The 19,786-nt window shown below is 37.7% G+C and overlaps 1 long non-coding RNA gene across 1 annotated transcript; it reads left to right on the forward strand.

Annotated features, from left to right (window-relative positions):
• The first annotated feature begins 1,463 nt into the window (after window positions 1-1,463).
• Window positions 1,464-13,834, forward strand: LOC114075754. The gene is made up of 3 exons (XR_003576193.1): window positions 1,464-1,763; window positions 3,779-3,845; window positions 13,704-13,834. It is a non-coding gene; the product is annotated as an uncharacterized LOC114075754 (long non-coding RNA).
• The last annotated feature ends 5,952 nt before the right edge of the window (window positions 13,835-19,786 follow it).

Raw genomic sequence — 19,786 nt, forward strand, 5'->3', positions numbered from 1 at the left:
TAATTGGTTTTCGTCCTGACTGTGTGATTTTATCTTATTGTTGTTCTCTTTTATATTTGAGTGTTGGAAACGATCAATATCGATGACTTGAATAGTGCTCTTCCTGAACGACATGTTTGTGCAAGTCTAAAGAGTCAATTTGAGTTGCATAAGTCATGTGGGAACTCGTAAAATCTCATTTTGACTAGTTGTATTGTCGAACTAAGTCTTGTAATTATCGTTGCATGGGAGCTTAACTTTTGGAGTTATGATCAATGAATGTATTTACATAGTGACATATACTTAAAATTTGTGCAGGGAGATACCTATAACTTGCCTCTTAGTCCAATTGACTAACTTTTTTAAATGAAGGAAATGATCTTAGGCATGATTTTTTGATACTGAACTTAATTTATATACCTTTGTGTGACCTTCTTGTGAGTGTGTATGTCACACCCCAAACTAGAGGAGACATGACTAGAACTCGCTACCTCATGTAATCGAGTAGACAGTGAAATGTATCACTAACTCAACCTATCAGGTCGGGTAGCATAACATCTAAAATGTTAATCCTAGACCATTAGGGTCATATAACAACTCATATAGAAAAATGTAGACATGCCAAAAAAATGATAAAGCACTAGCTTACTGACCAGAATAAAATTGAGGACATAGTCACATACATATATATAATACCAACTTACAAATAAATGTTTCACTTTTGTTATAACTCACTAATGTATAGTTAAAGAAAATAAGCACTTTATCATATGCAAATTTACAGAGAGAGAGAGGAACTTTATCTGGCAAGATTTTTTCATATATGTTATATTGTAATACACATAATAATTAAATAATATATTAATATGGGTAGTGGAAGCATCCCATAATTTAAAACAAAATGTGTCCAACCCACGTCACCTAAACGTGGAGGCGTCAAAGCCATTCAAATCTTTTTTTCATTACTAAGCATTCGGGCATAGCATAGTCTCATGATAATAGATGTATAAAAATTCTTTGGATATCTCTTAATTACTAGAAAAATCTTTCAAATAAAATCTATCACCTACAATAATAATTTCTTGACCTAACTAGACTTACTATTTCAATTAAAATATTCATAAATGACGAAATTCCTTTCAAACAATACATGCGCAAATATACCTTGACTAAAGAAATGTTCATCGATATTTAATACATTTTCTTGAAGGTAATATTTTTTTTTTAAAATTCCAATCAAAATATGATATTATAGAACCGCACAAGATTCTACGGTTAAATTCACAAATTTAGCCATCTAGCCTTCTGCATGCGAAAAATGACAATCGCTAATACCTGAGGTGTTACAGTGTGAACCTAGTTTGGAACAATTTGAGCCTAACCTTTTCTTTGGTTAAAACTTGACCACAAATGTCCATATGTTCCGCATAAAACCTACGTGAAGCATTGGTTTGTTTGAATAGCGAACTAAGGCAAAAGCCAAAGTTGGAGGTGTGCAAGAATGAGGAAAGAAATCAAGCAAGAAGTTTATGAAGCTCATCCTTGGAAACTTACGTTAAAGAAAAATGTGGAACCCTCCATTAAAATAAGAGAGTAAAAGCTAAATAGAGAAAAAGAAATGATTAAAATCGTATCCATTGAGCAAGGTTGTAAAAATTAAAAGGGGTGCTCAACAAGATATACCAAAATTTTTGTGTGATTGAATAGGCCAAGGATGAATCGTAAAATATTAAAAGGATGAAAGAGAAAAAGAAGAAGTGAAATTTGAGCAATGCTTCAACAAGGTAGAAATCACTCGGTAAAAATTTCCATACCCATATACTCAGCCAAATTACAAGACTTGAAAGACCTTTTTTATCTTTCATGAGTCGAGAGGTTGCAAAATATAGGCAAGCATCTGGGTAAAATCGTTCTTGTTTTTCTCATTGGGAATGTGAAAGTTGATTTCAATTGCTAAAATGTATTCCTGATTGGCTTTGTGAGAGCATAAAATCATTTTTATGTGAGTGCATTTGAATACTCTGGTTGAGCATAGATAAGCATCTTAAGAAGGCATTACGAGGTTGAACTATATTTGATGATGTCTAGTCACAACTCGAAACTTTTAGTGAACAACTGTGTAACACCCCGTATCCAAAAATATGCCAGATTTTAGATTTTAAACAATTGCAGGTGCAATCTACGCTCGCCACCTACAGATAGTAGTCTTATCTACGGACCGTGTTGTAGGTTTATGGTTCACCACTGCAACCCCTCACCAAAACGCAACTCAAAAAATTGACTAAGTCTCCACCCACGGAAAAACCTATAGTCCGTAACTCAGACCATAGTCCGTGGATCAAGACCCTGTTACCCAGCCTCTGACATGAACCACTATCGAGTAGTACGGTCCATACATGGACCTACTGACTGTAGGTGAAGGATAGCAGTTAGTTGGGAGAAATTTCTAATTGAGTCAACTTCAAATGGTCATAAATCTTAGCACAAAAAGAATTAGGTGTCCTATGAAGTATGATATGATAGATATGTGAATTTCTTTCCAATGCCGCTGAGTTTACTTAAATCCAACCTCCGCGTAAAAAGTTATGCTCATTTTAGTGAAGGTATGTCTAGCAAACTCAAATTACAGACCCAACCTACTAACCATAGATTGAACGATGTCCCGTTAGTCTAACCCATCTATAACTCAGGTAGACATTATGTCGGGGTTTTTTGGTCTTTTCCTATATCAGTTAGCCACTAAGATACGTCATTTAGAAACTAAATCATGAGGTTTTTGTCAATTTAAGCCTAGAAACATAACTAGAACTTACCTATGTCAAATCATTAATCAAAACAAAGAAAATTAGAAGCAAGAAAGGATAAAAAGGTAAAGAACCCTAGTTCAAGAATGCAGCAAGGTTCCATCAGTTCTAGCCCCATAATCTGAAAATTTGTCCATGTAATTCATCACCAGGTATGTGGGACTTCACTATTGTGTTCCTTTCACCGATTGGGTTCCTAGATATCAGTCAGATTCTTCATTCCATTATCATGATTAGACCTAGGGTTTCTACAACATCAGCAGATTGTTATGATTTAGTTAGTTATATGTTCCAAATCAGATTGTCATGTTATTACTAACTTTATTGCAAGAATTTCAGAATCCTAGGTATGTATATCCTTAGTTCTTGAATTACACATGGTAGGTCAGATATTTCAGTTACTTTAGATATACATGCCTCAATTATTAATGCATTATTATCTGATTAATTATTGCATTCTCAGTTTGCATGTTCAGTTTGAGATATTCAATATTTACAGAATCTTAGTCATAAGAAGTTAACCAATAAATTCATTGGGAGTAGCATAATACAGAGTTGGGCTAGGGTTTAGCATACACAAATAGTCCGAGAACTACTATCCAAGTAGGTTGTAAGTCCCCTCTGTGGGTATCAGTCTAGTGACCACGCCAGCATGTCTTTATACATGTGGCGGGGTATATTGGGTCCTCTTTATGTGACATATACATCAGACTCCATATTTGGCTCATGTGGTTTTATTATCGGTTATTTGTAGCTCCCATTGTTCAATCAGAATCCATTGCATTGACCATTTATCACTATATCAGTATTTAGTTTCAGTATGTTAAAAATTGGCATTCAGTGATCTCAACATTTATAATCTATATCATGTTTAGATTATATCATTGCTTTATTACTTTATTCAGTTATGCATTATTTCATCTTTACTTTATCCTATGTGCTCAATACCTTTTAAATATTGATGCATATGTGTGCTACATCTTCTCGTTATGTAGGTTCAGGTTCTCAGTATCCAGATCACGCTTAGATCGATTCCCTATCTCCAGCTCAGCAAAATCTGTGGTGAGTCCTCATTCTCAAAGGACAATAGTCATGATTTTTTTTTCATTATTTGTAGTCCATTAGTTTTAGTTTAGCTAGAATTATCTAGGGCATGTACGAGCATTTCTAGTTAGTCAGAGGCTATTTTCAAACATAGTTAGTTTTAGATTGGTATTAAGTTAATATCTTCTAGTATTGAACTCATCATCTTTTTCATTTATATAAGTTATAGTATATGGGTATTCCCATCTTTTCATTTTAATTAGGATTTAACTTTCGTACCAGTTTATTATCTCTAGTATGATCATGATCATGCCAGCAGGGTTAGTTAAGGATCACTTATGGTCCTAGGTCATGTGTCCGCATATCAGGGGTAACTCGGCGCGTGATAAACTTTATATCAGTGCAGTAGGTTTAAGTGTCCTAGGATGTCTGAAAAGTCGCACTAAGTAGAGTTCTTTTCATGGTTGTGAAGTTCACCACATCTAATGAGAGGGAGGCTACAAAGTGTTTTAGGAAAATTTAACTTTCTTGTTACTCTTATCGTGCGTAAGGTATGATCTAATTCCATTCTAACTCGACGTTCTATGTTTTAGAACATGGATCCTCAAAGACGTAATGCCAGAAATGTGAATTCAGGAATGCAAATACAACTCCTCCAGTCCCAGATCAGGAAGTCTCCAATGCTAAAAGTACAGGAACAACATTTAGATGTTGGCTAAGAGTGTAGCCAACCAAAACAATCGGGTTTAAGCTTATGCTAATGCTAATGGTATATTAGCAGCAGCTAGGGTCCGTGAATTTGTTTATATGAATCTGTCTGAGGTCTTAGGATCACAAACTAGTGACAATCCTTAGAATTTATTGGATGAGATCAAGAAAAGCTTTGAGGTGATGTAGTTCACAGAGAATAATCGGCTTGAGTTGGCACCATACTAGCTGAAAGATGTTTCTCATATCTAGTACACTCAGTAGAAGGAAAAAAGGGGTACAGATGCAGCTCCTATTACATGGGATTGATTTAGTGAGACCTTTTTGGACAGGTTTTTCCCATTAGAGTTGAGAGAAGAAAAGGCCCAGGAATTTATGAACTAAATGCAGGTTAACATGACAATCCAAGAGTTTGGGCTCAAGTTTAACCAAATCTCCAGGTATGCTCCTCACATGGTTGTTGACTCCAGGGCTCAGAGGAATAAGTTCTTTTATGGAGTGTCAGATTCGGTGAAAAATGAGTGCAGAATTGATATGGTACTGGGAGATATGAACATCTATAGACTTATGAATCATGCTCAGCAGGTTGAGGGTTATAAGCTTAGGGAATAGGCCAAGAAGCAAAAGAAGTATAAGAGGGGGAACTATGGCTATTCTTAGTAGAAATTGGGTGGTGGAAATCTCTCACAAAGTCAGCAAAAGTTTTCAACCCCAATTTCTTCACAACTATTGTTCCATCCTCCAAGAACACGTATGATCAGAAAATTAAGGAACTAAGATCTATATCTCAGGAAAGTGTTTCAGCCACCAAGACTTACCCCACTTGCCCTAAGAGTGGTAAGAACCATCTGGGCGAGTGTCTCATATGAAAGAAAGTATGCTTTGGATGCGGTCAGTTTGGTCACAAGTTGAGGGATTGTTCTTCTAGACAGGATCAAAGAGGTCATAATGGTAGAGATTAGTCTATAACTTCAGTAGCACCAGCAAGTCGCTCGACTCAATAGGGTAACTCATTTGGTACAGATGGTTGTTAACGCTAGAAGAGGTTGTATGCTCTTCAGGCTTGCCAGGATCAAGAAGGTTCTCCTGATGTAGTCACTAGTACGTTACAAGTCTTTGACCTTGATGTTTATGCATTTTTAGATCCAGGGGCTAATCTTTCCTTCGTAACTCCTTACATAGCATTCCAATTCAGTGTTAGTCCAAAAACCTTTTCACAACCTTTCTGAGTCTCTACTCTAGTAAGTGACCCAATTATAGCCAGATGGATATAGATAAATTACCATATCACAATCTCTCAGAAACTCACCTCAACAGATCTTGTAGAGTTAGAAATGGTAGACTTCGATGTCATTCTAGGCATGAATTGGTTACGTTCCCGTTATGCCTCAATCTATTGTAGAAGTAAGATTGTTCGTTTTAAGTTTCCAGACAAACCAATCTTAGAGTGGAAGGGTAGTATCTTAGCGCATATGAGACAATTCATTTCTTACCTTAAGGCCAGAAAGATGATCTCTAAGGGTTATCTCTATCATCTAGTTCGAGTTAAATATTCTAGCTCTGAAACCCAAACTCATCAGTTGGTTCCTGTAGTCACTGAGTTGACAGAAGTGTTTCCAGAATATCTTCCCGTAGTTCCTCCCCAAAGGGAAATCAACTTTGGAATTGATCTCCTTCTAGATACCAACCTACTACTATTCCTCCTTATAGAATGGCTCTAGAAGAGCTTACAGAATTGAAAGATCAGTTGAAAGACCTTCTAGATAAGGGCTTCATCAGATCTAGTATTTCGCCATGGGGGTGCACCACTGTTGCTTGGAAATCAGAAGGATTGTTCTCTGATCTCAAAATGTGCATTGATTCTAGACAGATGAACAACGTCACAATCAAGAACAGTTATCCCATCCCAGGATTGTTGAGTTTTTTGACCAACTTCAAGGTTCTAGTCATATCTCAATGATAGACCTCAGATCGAGTTATCATTAGCTTAGAGTCAGAGATAGTGACTTCCAAAAATAGCCTTCAGAACTCGGTATGGTCATTATAAATTTATAGATATGTCGTTTGGACTAATCAATTCTCCTGTAGCTTTCATGAATTTGATAAACACAGTGTTTAAAAAGTACTTGGACTCGCTCGTTATCATCTTTAAAATGATATCCTCATTTACTCTAGGAATGAAGAAGAACATGTGAGTCATTTGAGAGTTGTTCTGCAGACTCTGAAAGATCGCTAGTTTCTCGTTAAGTTTAGAAATGTGAGTTTTGGTTGAAATCCCTTTCTTTCCTTGGTCACATTATATCTAGTGAAGGGATCTAATTGTATTCACAAAAGATAGAAGTAGTGAAACAATGGTCCATACCTACATCTGCTGTAGATATTAGAAGTTTCTTAGGTCTAGGTTGTTATTACAGAAGGTTCGTGGAAGGACTTTCATCCATAGCTTCACCATTGACTAGGTTGACTCAAAAGATGGTCAAGTTTCAATGGTCAGATGATTGTTAGAAAAGCTTTGCATAATTAAAAAATAGATTGACTACAACTCTTGTCTTGACTCTACGAGAGGGTTCATATGGTTATGTGATCTATTGCGATGCATCCAGATTTGGCCTAGATTGTGTGTTGATGCAGCGAGATGAAGTTATAGCTTATGCTTCTAGACAACTTAATGTGCATGAGAAAAACTATCCAACTCATGATCTCGAGCTTGCTGTAGTGGTGTTTGCACTCAAGATCTAGGGACACTACTTGTATGGTCTTCATCTCGATGTGTACACTAACCATAAGAGTGTTTAATGTGTGTTCGCCTAGAAAGAGTAAAATCTTCGCCAGAGGAGATGGCTTGAGTTCCTTAATGATTATTATATGAGTGTGCATTATCATCCTGGTAAGGCGAATGTACTAGCAAATGCTCTTAGCAGATTATCTGTGGGTAGTGTAGCCCATGTTGAGGAAGAAATGAAGGAACTAGTGAAGGATGTTCACAGGCTTACTCGCTTGGGAGTTTGCCTTATGAGCATATCAAACAGTGGAGTAAGTTTAGAATGGGGAAGAATCTTCTTTGCTAGTAGAGGTTAAGGGAAAGAAAGGTAGTGACCCAATCTTGCTTGAATTTAAGGGTGCAATCCATAATCAGTGAGTGGAGGTTTTCTCCTAAGGGGGAGAAGGTGTACTTCACTATCAGGGTAGATTCTGTGTTCCAGATATGGGTGAGTTGAGACATAATATTATTTTGTAGAAACCCATAAAATCAGATATTCTTTTCATCCAAGTTCCACCAAGATGTACCGCGATCTACGGGAAGTCTATTAGTGGAATGACATGAAGAGGGATATAGAAGATTTTGTGAGTAAGTGCCCCAATTGCTATCAAGTCAAGGTAGAACATAAGAAACTAGGTGGTATGACTAAAGAGATCAACATTCCTACTTGGAAGTGGGAACTGATCATTATGGATTTCATTACAGGGTTACATCGTACTCGAAGACAACAGTCTCCATTTATGTTATAATTGATAGGATGACTAAGTCTTCTAGATTTTTTGCAGTCAAAACTACAAATTCGGCGGAGGACTATTCCAAGATTAACATTAATAAAATTGTGAAGTTGCATGGGGTTTCTTTGTCTATCATCTCGGATAGAGTTCCTCATTTTACCTCTCATTTCTTAAAGTCATTTCACAAGGATCTTGGTATTCAGGTTAACCTTAGCACACATTTCATCGTAGATGGATTGACAGGCAGAGCATACCATTAAGACCATAGAGGATATGTTGAGATCTTGTGTGATCGATTTCAAGGGTATTTGAGATGATTATGTTCCTCTTATTGAGTTCTCCTACAACAATAACTACCATTCCAGCATTCAAATGGCACATTATGAGGCATTGTATGACATAGTAGATCTCCTATTAGTTAGTTTGAAGCAGGTGAAACAGCTTTATAGGACAAGATTCAATCCATTATGCTATGGAGAAAATGCAAATCATTAGAGATATACTTAAGACAGACCAGAGTCGTCAGAAATCTTATGCATATGTAAGGAGAAGGGAACTAGAGTTCCAAAAGTTGATGATTTGGTTTTCCTGAAAATGTCACCTATGAACAGGGTGATGAGATTGGCAAGAAAGGGAAGATTAGTCCTATATGTGTAGGCCCTTAAAATATCTTGAAAAAGGTTGACAATGTGGCACATGAGTTAGAGTTTCCAATAGAATTAGCAGCAGTGCATCTACTTTTTCACATCGAACTATTGAAGAAGTGTGTGGGTGATGTAGCAGTCATAGTGCCATTAGAGAGTGTAGCGGTGAAATATAGCCTTTTTATGAGGATGTACCAGTTAAGATTCTTGATCATCAGGTTAGAAGGTTGAGAAACGACAAAGTCCCTTCAGTCAAGGTTTTGTGGAGGAGTAAGTCCGTAGAGGGAGCTACTTGTGAAGCAGAAACATCTATGAAAGCCAAGTATCATCACCTCTTTCCCTCCGATTCCACTCCTACTTGAGGTGATAGATTCACTTAAGTTTTTCAGTCATTCATGCATACATTCATCCTTAGAATCATGTTCCCTGAGTTTTTACTTGCATTTTAAGCGTATTTGCTTGTTCTTGGAGCTCAGTTATGTCAGAAAGTCAATTCTCACTGTTTAGTCGTAGGTATTGTGCTATCTACCTCTATTTCAACTAGCTTAGTAATCATTTCAGGATGAATGTTCCCAAAGGGAGATAATGTAACACACCGTATCAAAACACAAACCAAAATTTAGCTTTTCAGAAATTGCAGGTGCAATCTACGGACCATAGTCTGATCTACGACTCGTGTTGTAGGTGTGGTTCACCACTACGACCCATCACATAAGCACAACTTAGTAAATCGGCAAAGTCTTGACCCACGGATAAACCTAATGTCCGTAAGTCAGACAACGGTCTGTGGTCTGTTGTGTATCAAGACTTTGTCAACCAACCTCTTAAATGAACCATGATAGACTAGTACGGTTCGTAGATGGACCTTCGAACCGTAGGTGAAGGTTACAGTTAGTTAGGGGGAAATTGCTGATTGGTTCAAATTCAAATGGTCATAACTCTTAGCACAAAAGGAATTGGGTGTCCTATGACCTATGATATAATATATAATTGAATCCTCTTTCCAACTCCGCCAATTTTGCTAAAATCCAACCTCTGAGTAAAAATTTATGCACATTTTAGTGAAGGCTTGTCGAGCAGACTTAAAGTACGGACCGTAGATTAAACGACGGGCCATCACTTCAATCCGCCGATCACTCCGATAGTAGTTAAGTCGGGGGTCTTTTGGTCTTTTCCTATTTCATTTAACCACTAAGATACGTCATTTAGACCCTAAATCTTGAGGTTTTAGTCAGCTTAAGACTGGAAACATTACTATAACTTACCTAAGTCAAATCATTAATCAAAACATAGAAAATTAGAAGAGAAGAGAAAAATGTCAAGAACCCTAGTTCAAGAATGTAGCAAGGTTCCGTCACTTCCAGCCACATAACCTAAAGATTTTTCCATGGAATTCATCACCAGGTATGTGGGATTTCACTAGTGGGCTTTTTTTACCTATTGGTCTATAGACATCAAACAGATTCTGATATACTTATCATGATTAGACCTAGGGTTTGTAGAACTTCACCAAATTATTATGAATTAGTTAGTTATATGATCCAAATCATATTACCATGTTATTACTGATTTTATTGCATAAATTAAAAACCGTAGTTATGTATTTCATTAGTTCAAGAATTACACATGCTAGGTCAAATATTTCAGTTACTTTAGATATATATGCCTCAATTATTAAAGCATCATTATCAGAGTAATTGTTCCATTTTCAGTTTGCATGTTCGGTTTGAGCTATCAAATATCTACAGAAAGTTAGTCATAATCAGTTAACCTTCATTAGGAGTATCTTAATACCGAGTTGGCCTAGTGTTTAGCGTACCCAATTTGTCTAAGAACTACTAGCCAAGTAGGTTGTGAGTCCCCTCTGTGGGGAATCACTTATGTATCAAAATCACACTTAGATTGATTCTCGATCTCTAGTTCAGTTGAATCAGTGGTGAGACCTCATTCTCCGAAGACAATAATTATGAGATTATGTTCAATATTCTTAGTCCTTTAGTTTTAGTTTTTCTAGACTTTAGCTGGGGCCTGTCCCAGCATTTCCTGTCGTTTAGAGGCTATTTTCAATTATAGTTAGTTTCAGACTGGTATTGAGTTAATATATTCTTGTATTAAATTCATTATTGTTTTCATTTATCTCATTTAAAGTATATGAGTATTCCCCATCTTTTCATTTTAATTATGATTTATCTTCCGCGCCAGTTCATTATCTCTAGTATGCTCATGATCTTGCCATGAGAGTTAGCTTGGGATCACTTGTGGTCCTCGGTCCCGTGTCCGCGTCTAGGGGGTAGCTAAGGGCGTAAGAAATTGAGCATTGCATGTGTAAATTAAACGTTGTGTGCATTCATGTATAGTCTCAAACAACACTTTTTGTAGATATTCATGTTTGCCTCATAAATCTTTTGTTTTACTTGAGGACATGAAAAGTTTAATTTTGGGGGTGTTGATGAGTCAGAAATTTTGACTCATTTAAGGATTACCACTAAATGAATTAGCGTCGTTTGTTCTGATTTTGTGCTCATATGTGATGTTAATGTGTTGATATTCAACAAATAAGGTTTAAAAATAAGGTGAGAGCATTACAATGTGAAATGAGTGAAAATGATGTAAAAGCTAAAGAAAAGAGAAGTTGGAGCTCACACAAGCCACTCAATGACTCTCTAAGTAAGCCTCCATTTCCCCATAAGTCCTGAACCATAGCCCATGTATTTTGTCAACTTGGTGAGGAAGGGGTGATTCGGCGACACGTCGAATGGATCGGCGATCTGGATCCTTCTTGTAACATTCGAAAAAATGTAATTGTCTAAGGAAGAGTCTATTAGGCATTAAGAATATTTATTGGGGTACATAGGCATCCCAATGCCCAATATGGCGTAATATAGGGCATGTTAGAGAATATTGACTTAAGGGTGTTAGCCAATTACTATGTATTAAGATGTACTTTGATGTTCAAATGCTCCAATCCAATCTTGTTTAGGAATTGTACCTGCAAAGAAGACCCTAAGCTAAAATATCTGATTTCATACCTTACACACATTAGGTACGAGACATCCAAGTGTCAAGCCTAGGTACCATAGCACATTATCATTCAAAATGATCATGTAGATTAAACAGTACCCAAGAACATAGTGAGGAACCTTGGGAAAAGAAGAGGACAAGAAGTGAACAAGAAGTGCGCAGAAACACATGTGCAAGCACATGTGATAACGCCAATAGACCAAGCGCCAAGCCCAACCGAACTCGGTTAGGGCGGTTAGGGGGAAGGTGTGTGTACGTGTCAAGCCACGTGTCACCGAGCTTTCTAACCAATCTTAGGCTCTAAATAACTTATCTAACTATCTAACTAACCTAGTACTAACTAAAATAAACTAACTAGTGTACCCGAAATCCTACGACCTAACCGGTTGACACTAGCCGAGTAACTAACTAAAGAAACATCCTAGTACCTAACCTAGGATGGTCCAAAGGGGTTGGTTATGGTCCTAGTGACTTAGGGGTACTTTTGGAATTACCCAAGGTCACTTAATTAATTAAATTAGAAACATAATTAATTAATTAAAAATCATGGTTAAACTCGAACGCTTACCAAATTTTCAGATTTGGCTAAGTCAAATGCTCTCCTATTTTTAGTCAATTTGGGAGGGGCGTTTTTGTAATAAGATAATTGATTATTTAATTAAGTTAATTAGCCTAAGTTGAATTAGTAAATATTCAGTTCCTAAGACGTAGACTCACGTTTATCTAACAGAAACTCACGTCTGAAAAACAGTGAACAAACCTAAGAAAAAACATATCAATTCTCCTTCGGCAATTTGAAGGATATTCTTCAAGATTTTCGTGAAAAGTACCGGGTGATCTTCGTAGATTCAATTCTACAGTAACGTATGGGTTTTCTCTCTTGGATTCCTTTCCCCGGGAGGCTTTTCAATTGTTTTGAATTCAAGAAAACATAAACTACGATTGTTCCCAATGAGATTTTCGAATGTTGATCTCCCTAGTTCTCCCTATTTCGATTCTAGTAGTATGTATAATGAAAATCTCGAGCATATTGTTGGTATGTGGTGCTAAATCATCATTATATTTAGGTTTCTATGATTTGATGATGTCGAATGAGACCTATTGGTTAGATCCGTATGATTAGAATATCATTTACAAGAGATAAGAAAAGTTGTAATGCTAGTTGTGTTTGAGAAGATGAAATAGTTCTTATAAGCTAATAAAATGTTAAAAGTTGGCTTGCTTAAAATGATGAGATTACAATAGTATATACATGAAGTTGATTGACTTGGCTAATGGTATTCTCATGACCAGTGTTTAGTGAAAGTTTGGATTATCCCAATAAATTTGTTAGCAATATTATTTTCAAAATATGATATAGAGTTGGCCAATGACTAAGCCATATCAATATTATGTAGCCAATAAATATATGCCACAACATTTTTATATTATGCAAATGATCAGATAATGGTCATAGCCAACAATGATTGGCTTATAAAGACTGTATGCCCAATTTGACAAGATTGGAAATAATAACTTGTAAGTAGGGTAGTCCAATCATTTCCTAAGTCTTTTGGATTACTTACTTGATTCACTATAAAAATGGGACAACAACGAATCATTGCACTCGTAAGTAAAACATAGGATAAAAGAAGATCATTGAACTAAACTACAAAAAGAAAAAAAGACTGAAAAATAAACTAAGTCTAGGGAGAGGTGTTGTCGGCCAAAAGGGGAGAAAAAAAGTATTAATTTTGCTTGAGTTGTTCTAAAATTATGTTCATGATTCCAAGGTCTTATGTTCATATAGAAATGAGTTGTGTGATTTAAATGCATGAAAATATGTCATATTCATAGCATGATTCATAAATAACGAATTAGGAAAGTAAAGTGACTTCACTTTCTAAAAATGGTATGTTGCTATAAGAAGAGCTTTCGTTGATCATGCATAGTCCTTATGTGTTTATGTGCATACACCCATACATAGTACAAGTGCTTACTAACCCATATACAATTTCTATTTTTATAGGTGCAGGTCCTTGAAGAAGATTGAAGATCAGTTGAAGCGGTTTGGACTAGTACCTCCAGAATTGGTAGGTCCTCTTGAGTTCGAGGATGTGGCTTTATATTCTAGCTTTACATAGCTAGTGGATTTTGTCCTTAGCGTTTCCTTTCAAACATTTGTTCAAGATTTTCTATTAAGGCTGGTTTGGCAACCATTAATGATATAATGATTTCTTCATTTCGATTGTTCAATCTGTTAAATAGATGGTTGTTTAGTTTGAGATATTAGTATATCACTCTTATGCAGAAATTATATGAAGTCCAAGTACACTTCAGCAAAGTTAAAAAGTTTTAAATTTTCTGCTAAATTTAACTATATGATTGTAATGAAAGCTAAGAAAAGGCTTTTCTACGACCTCTAAGATGTTAATGACACCGGTATCACCTAGCATCTAGGACCCGGGTGTCACAAATTTGGTATCAGAGCATGCAGTAAAATTATTTAGGAACTAAGTCTCAAAACAACCACGTTGCGTAGTTTCTAACTTATGGTTGTGAAGTTCACCACAACCATGACATAGAGACTTAGTGATGTTAGGAATCTTCCCTTTATATACTCTTTATCGTGTTGTGTAAGTTTTGACATTTTGTGTCATTCTAGCATCTAACTTCCTTCTTCTGTGCGCCTGTAGAAAAATGAACAAAAGAAGAAACGCAGGAAGGAGAGTTGGAGAAGCATCTACTGTGGGAAACCAAGATCCTCCTCAAGCCCCAGCTGCTGAAGTCCAAGTATCTGTCAACCCAGTTGCGTTGACTGATGGAGAAGTGAGAGCAACACTTGTTCAGATGGCCCAAGCCATCACTCCTCGGGCACAGGCTATCGCAGCCCAGGCCACTAGAGAGGGTGCTCCCATGGAGAACCCACATGCTAGCAGCATGGCTAGAAGACAGAGAGATTTCACCAGGATGAATCCTCTAGTCTACTTTGGGTCTATAACCAATGAGGTTCCCCAGATGTTTGTGGATGAGGTCCACAAGATTCTTTATGCTATGGATGTTAATGAAGAGGAAAAGGCTGACTTGGCTGCATACCAGCTCAATGATGTGGCATAGGTATGGTACAAGATGTGGGTAGATGGCCGAGCACCAGGAGAAGTCCCCATCACTTGGGACATTCTCAAGACTGCATTCCTGGACAGATTCTTTCCCAGAGAGAAGAGAGAGGCTGAGGTTGAGGAGTTCATCAACCTGCGTTAGGGAGGTATGGAAGTCAAGGAATACTCCTTGAAGTTTGTTAGACTTTCCAAATATGATTTTTCCCTGGTGTCCAATAGCAGGGATGAGATAAGCAGGTTTGTGACTGGTGTATCGAAGGATCTGTAGGAGAAATGTCGGGAATCCATGTTGCATGATAACATGGACCTTTCTAGGTTTATGGCACATGCACAACAGGTTGAGGAGAGTCGCCGGAGAAAGAAAGGCCGAGAAGGCAAGAAGCCTAGGCCCTCGGATCAGGCTGGTTCTAGCACTGGTAAGAGTTTGTTTGGAGCTCTAGATAGACCCAAGTTCAAGAAGGGGCACTAGCATTCAGGTAATCCTACTTCTTCCGGTAACACTAATGCCAAAGGGGGCAAGTATGGCCTCATGAAGGGCAATGATAGAAATGCCCAGTATGACGGAAAGTCGTATGGTAAGTGTGGTCGTTTGCATAGAGGTAAGTGTCTGGAAGGTTCTAATGCCTGCTATGGGTGTGGCAAGAGTGGGCATATGATCAGGGACTGCCCACATGTGAAGAATAAGGCCAAGGTAGATACTCAGCCTCGTCCTAATCCTACTGCTGCAGCCGAGCCTCCGAAGAGGAACAAGTTCTATGCTTTGAAAGGTAGAGAGGAGCAGGAGAAGTCAATTGATGTGGTACTGGTAATTTGCATGTATTTTCTTTTCCTGTGTATGAATTCTTAGATCCAGGATCCACCTTGTCTTTTTTTACCCCTTTAGTAGCTAGTGAATTTGACTTGCTTCCTGAGATCTTGCATGAACCTTTTCTAGTTAGTACTTCAATAGGAGACAACATTAGAGCTGAAAGAGTATATAGAGATTGCCCAATAACTGTTCTTGATAGATTTACCTTTGCTGACCTAATAGAATTAACTATGCTTGACTTTGACATAATTTTGGGTATGGATTGGCTCCATAAATTCTATGCTACCATAGACTATTGAAACAGGGTAGTAAGGATTCAGTTTCCTAATGAGTTAGAGCTGGAATGGGAAGGGCGTAGTTCAAATACAACAGGCAAAGTAGTTTCCCATCTTAAAGCCGATAAGATGTTATCTAAGGGGTATTTATACCACTTAGTCATAGTCCATGACTTAGACATGAAGTTTCCTTCCATAAACTCTGTTTCCATAGTGAATGAGTTTCAAGATATCTTTCCGGAGAATTTACCAGGAATTCCTCCTGAACGCGAAATTGATTTTGGTGTTGACTTACATCCCAACACCAAGCCAATTTCCATTCCTCCTTATAGAATGGCTCAAGCTAAACTCAAAAAGTTGAAGTTGTAGTTAAAAGATCTACTTGATAAGGGCTTCATCTAGCTGAGCATATTCCTGTGGGGTTCTCCAGTGTTGTTCGTTAAGAAAAAGGATGGAACTCTTAGAAGTTTATCGATTATCGACAACTCAACAAAGTCACTATAAGGAACAAATACCCTCTTCCCAGAATTAATGGTCTATTTGATCAGCTCCAAGGTTCAACTTTCTAAAATAGATTTCCGGTCAGGGTATCACCAGCTTAGAGTAAGACAAGAGGACATTCCTAAGACTTCCTTCCGTACTAGGTATGGTCATTACGAGTTTCCTGTCATGTCATTTCGTCTCACTAATGCACCACCCGCGTTTATGGACCTTATGAATAGGGTTTTCCACTAATACCTTGATTCTTTTGTCATAGTATTCATAGATGACATCCTCATATACTCTAAGACCAGAGAAGACCATGAACATCATTTGAGAATTACATTGCAAGTACTCAGGGAACATCACCTGTATGCAAAATTTAGCAAATGAGAGTTTTGGCTGAGATCAGTGACCTTCCTTGGTCATGTTGCGTCCAACCAGGGTCTAGAGGTTGATCCGAAAAAGATTGAGTCAGTAAAGAACTGGTGAGACCCCTCACTCCTACAGACATCTGGAATTTCTTGGGTTTGTCTAATTACTATCTTAGGTTTGTTGAGGGCTTTTCCTCTGTTTCTGATCCATTGATAGCTTTAACAAAGAAGAAGGCGAAGTTTGAGCGATCTGAAACTTGTGAAAACAACTTCCAAGAGCTAAAAGTCCGACTCACTTCAGCCCCACTTCTCATATTGCCGAGGAGTGGTGAAGTGTATGTGGTGTACTGTGATGTTTCCCGAGTAGGTTTGGAATGTGTTGTTATGTAGGATGGAAAGGTGATTGCATATGCATCAAGACAGTTCAAAATCCACGAGAAGAATTACCCTACCCATAATCTTGAGTTAGAAGTTGTGGTATTTGCGTTAAAACTTTGGAGACATTACTTATATGGTGTACATGTTTATGTATTTACTGACCATAAGAGTCTTCAGTATGTTTTTACATAGAGAGAATTGAATCTTCGTTAGAGAAGATGGCTACAGTTGCTTAAGGATTATGACATGAGTGTCCACTATCACCCAGGTAAGGCCAATGTAGGGGCCGATGCTTCGGGCCGATTGAGTATGGGCAGTGTGTCTCATATTTATGATGAGAAGAAGGAGTTGGTTAAAGAGGTACACCAATTGGATAGGTTAGGTGTACTACTGGTAGATACACTAAGTGGGGATGTTACAATTTATTCCAGTTCTGAGTCCTCATTTGTTGTATATATTAAAGCTAAGCAGCATCTTGACACAGTACTCATGGAGTTGAGAGACTTAGTGATGAGTAAGCTGAATGAATCATTCTCCCAGGGGGGATGGTTTGCTTAGATACCAGGGCAGATTATGTGTGCCCAATATTTGTAATCTGAGACCTAATATTGTTGCAGAGGCTCATGGCTCAATGTATTCCATTTATCCAGGTTCCACCAAGATGTATCATGATCTCAAGGAGATCTATTGGTGGGAAGTGTGAAGCGAGATATTTCTATGTTTGTGGAGGAGTGCCCAAATTACCAGCAGGTCAAGGCCGAACACCCTAAGCCTGGAGGTCTTACTCAGTCGATTGAGATCCCAACCTGGAAGTGGGAAGCTATTAATATGGACTTTGTGGTTGGTCTGGCGAGGACTAGAAAACTGCATGATTCCATTGGGTTATTGTTGACAGGATGATAATTCTGCTCACTTTATTCATGTGAAGTCTACTTACAAGGCCGAATATTATGCAAAGATTTATATTGGTAAGATATTGAGGTGGCATGGTATCTCTTTATCTATCATGTTGGATAGGAGAGCCTAGTTCACTTCTCACTTTTCGAGATCTTTCCAAAAGAGCTTGGGTACATAGCTGAAACTTAGTACTGCTTTTCATACTCAGATGGATGGACAAGAAGAGCGTACCACTCAGAACCTTGAAGACATGCTGAGAGCATGTGTTATTGACTTCAAGGGGAGTTGGGATGATCACTTGCCACTGATTGAGTTCTCTTATAATAATAGCTACCATTGCAGTATTGAGATGGGACCTTTTGAAAAACTGTATGGCAGGAGATGTATGTCCCCAGTTTGGTGGTTTGATGTAGAAGAGTCTTCCATCCTTGGCCCTAAGGTCATACATAAGGCTATGGAAAAGGTGAGAATGAATAGGGATAGATTGGGTACTATGCTGATAATAGGAAGAGGGCTCTTGAATTCGAGGTAAGTTATCAAGTCTACTTGAAGATATCACCCATGAAAGGGGTGATGAGGTTTGGTAAGAAATGGAAGTTAAGTCCGAGGTATATAGGTATGTATGAGGTCTTACAACGTGTAGGGAATATTGCCTATGAACTGAAGTTACCAAATGACTTGGCTTCTGTTCATCCAATGTTTCATGTTTCGATGCTTAAAAAGTGTCTAGGCGATCCAGCATCCATCCTGCCTTTTTAGGGGTTAGGGGTCGATGAGAACCTTTCTTGTGAAGAGGTTCCAATTGAAATTTTAGATCGCCAAGTGAAGGAGCTGAGGAACAAGGAGGTTGCCTTCGTAATGGTGTTATAGAGGAACCACCTTGTTGAGGGAGCAATATGGGAGGCCTAGGCCTACATGAGATCCCATTACCCTCACTTGAACAGTTCTTGAGGCTAGATATACTCTTCCTAAGTCTGATTTTGTTTGTGAAACTCTAAATTTTAGTGCATTAGTCAGTGTTGGTGTTTTAAGTCATAATTGTTTGTTTTATACTTGCACTATATGATTTAATATGAGTTCATGCGTGATTTCATGTTTCTATTTTTGTGTAGCGTTGACATGATTTTTGTGTCGCATGAGTTGTGATGTGCATTGAGTTAAAGTGAGATTGAGAAGGAAGTTCCTCAATCTCAAATATGAAGCTTCAGATAATCTTTGAGTGATGTGCATCATCCAGAGTAAGTTGTGAATCAGATATTCACAAAGAGTAAAGTTTCAAATATATTGATGTGTTTTTCGAAAATTCCCTCTTTTATTCAAAATGATGTGTAGTGTCATTCGGGACGAATGTTCCTGGGGGGGGGGGATAATGTAACATTCCAGAAAATGTACTTGTCTAGTGAAGATCATATTAGGTTTTAAGAATATGTATTGGGGTACATAGGCATCTCAATGCCCAATATTGGGCATGTTACAGAATATTCGCTTAAGGGTGTTAGCCAATTTCTATGTATTAAGATATACTTTGACGTTCAAATGCTTCAACCAAAGCTTGTTTAGGAATTGTACCTGCAATGAAGACCCTAAGCAAAAAAATTTGATTTCATAGCTTACACACATTAGGTACGAGGCATCCAAGTGTCAAACCTAGGTACCATAACACATGATCATGTAGATAAAGCAGTACCCAAGGACATAGTGAGGATCCTTTGGACAAGAAGTGTACAAGAAGTGAACAAGAAGTGCGCAGCAACACATGTGCAAGCACATTGTCCAAACGC

This window comes from Solanum pennellii, chromosome 1, assembly GCF_001406875.1.
Source record: "Solanum pennellii chromosome 1, SPENNV200".
Classification (NCBI taxonomy): domain Eukaryota; kingdom Viridiplantae; phylum Streptophyta; class Magnoliopsida; order Solanales; family Solanaceae; genus Solanum; species Solanum pennellii.